Consider the following 2,733-nt stretch of genomic DNA (forward strand, 5'->3'; position numbering starts at 1 on the left):
AAAAATTTTATTTATTTTTTTTAACATTTTTTTTATTGAAGTACAGTTAATTTAGTGTGTTGGTTTTGGGTATATAGTGATTCAATGATATTCAGTGATATATATATATATATATATATATATATTCAGATTCTTTTCTATTATAGGTTATTATAAGAAATTGAATATGGTTCCCTGTACTATACAACACATCCAGTAAAGAATTCATCTGCAGTGCAGGAGACTTGGGTTCAATTCCTGGGTTGGAAAGATCCCCTGGAAGAGGAAATGGCAACCCACTCCAGTATTCTTGTCTGGAAAATTCCATGGCAGAGGACCCTGGCGGATGTCAGTCTGTAGGGTCGCAAAGGGTCGGACATGATTGAGCATGCATGTACTGGAGTATTATACTGTAGGTCTTGTTGCTTATTTTATATATGATAGTGTGTATATGTTAATTCCCCTAAGAAGGCTTCCTAAGTAGGGAAATAGAGCAAGCATTCAGTCCTATATATCTCAATTGTGCAGATATTTGGATTTATCCTTTGACTTTCATCCTAATACACTTTTCTCAATATTCCAGTACCAAGACCTTTCTGTGTCCCTTGACCTGGTTTTTACTCACTCAGGTCTGATATACAGAAATACTCTGAACACTGGATGTTACCCGTGAGTTCCAGCTTTGGTCTGATGTGCTAGAATTGGACCTTTGGGTCACTTGTAGGACTTGTCATAGTGGCTAAGTCTATTTTTCTGTCCCTGGCCATTCCTTTACTGCCCTCTGCCCAATAAACTCATAACCCATCTAAGGGGGACTTTGAGTCCTTACTTTTCAGCTGTTCAGTCATGAACACATCCCAAGTCCTTTCCCAGTACCCAAATGTATGTTACCTGTACATCTGCTTCAGAAGACAGTCTGTTCCCCAGTGTGGCTGCAGGGCTTATGTTTGATCCACCTGCTAAGAATGAAAATAATCTGGAGAAAATATTTGCTTTACATCTGGCTTTATGACTGACGGTATAAAATTCTACTGATAATGTTTTCTTGTATTCTTCATCGTTAAAGTGAAATAATACAGGGCAATTCTCTCAGATTGTCCAAGACACCATCATCCTGCCACCTCTTCATTTGTACCTGTTTTTCTAAATGGTTAGTCTCAACCATTTATAGAATACACGGTCTAATTGATCCTCAGCTGTGCTTAGGTAGTCGGAGTTTGACTCCCAGGCATCAGTTGCCCAGAGGATGGCTGAAGCAGAGCCAGTTATTCCCTGTGGTGAGAACTTGAGGTAAGACTTTGTAGTCAGTAGTGCCAATGGGACTCCCTTAAATGTGGCATTTGGAATTTCTAAGTTGAAGCAATGACCAGAACTATAAAATGTGAACTCTTGCTAAGGAATTTCATAGAAAAAGAGGAGGCAGAGGGTATTTAACTATTTTCCTTATAAAAATATTTTTCAGTTGACACTATGTATACATGTATGTGGGCCTCCCAAGCGGCACTAGTGGTAAAGAACCAGACTGCCAATGAAGGCGATGGAACAGACATGGTTCAATTCCTGGGTCAGGGAGATCCCCTAAAGGAGGGCTTGGCAACTCACTCCAGTATTCTTGCCTGGAGAAGCCCAAGGACAGAGGAGCCTGGCGGGCTATGGCCCATAGGGTTGCAAAGAGTCAGACACGGCTGAAGTGACTTAGCACAGGTGCATGCGTGTGTGTGTGTGTGTGTGTGCGCACGCACGCGCGCACATGCTCAGTCATATCTAACTCTTTGCAACCCCATGCACCGTAGCCCACCAGGCTCATCTGTTCATGGGATTTTTCAGACAAGAATACTGGATACAGGATGCTTGGGGCTGGTGCACTGGGATGACCCAAAGGGATGGTACGGGGAGGGAGGTGGGAGCGGGGTTCAAGATGGGGAACACGTGTACTCCCGTGGCAGATTCATGTTGATGTATGGCAAAACCAATACAATATTGTAAAGTAAAATAATAATAATAAATAAATGATAAATGGTTAAAAAAAAGAAAGAATACTGGAGTAGGTTGCCATTTCCTACTCCAAAGTACATGTGAGTTGAAGATAAAATGAGTAGAAAATTATGACAAACTTAAAGGAGAAAAACTCAGTAACCAGTCATTTGCTTAAACTACCCAGTAAACTTTTTGTAGTATGATGAATCTATATATCCTCAGGCCTTGCAATAGCTGTAGGACAATTTCAAGGCTTAGTGATTAAGATTTTATTTAAAGAAGTATTTACTTGTTGAATGGATCATGCATTGAGTCATAATAGACTATGATGTGTTGTAATGTTATCATTCAGACTGCAGTGTTTCCTAGTGATTTTCACTCTCCCTCTGTCAGTTTTGTATATAAGCTTAAGAAATAGACGGCTTCCCAGGTGACTCAGTTGTAAAGAATCTGCCTGCAATGCAGGAGATGCAGGTTCTATCTGTGGGTCAGGAAGATCCCCTTGAGAAGGAAATGGCAACCTATTCCACCCAGTATTCTTGCCTGGAAAATCCCATGGACAGAGGAGCCTGGCAGGCTGCAGTCCATGGGGTTTCAGAGTCAGACACATGTGACTGAACACAGCACATTGCACCATTAGCTGCTACAGTGTGAAAAAGGACATCAATTCTCCAAATGTCTCAGCTTATTAAGCAAAAAAAATATTAAGCAAAAAAAAAAAATATTTGTTTTAATTGAAAACCATACAGCTGTTGAAGATACTTGGCTCTGGCAATT

Source organism: Bison bison, unplaced genomic scaffold (genome assembly GCF_000754665.1).
Source record: "Bison bison bison isolate TAMUID 2011002044 unplaced genomic scaffold, Bison_UMD1.0 scf7180017847351, whole genome shotgun sequence".
NCBI lineage: Eukaryota > Metazoa > Chordata > Mammalia > Artiodactyla > Bovidae > Bison > Bison bison.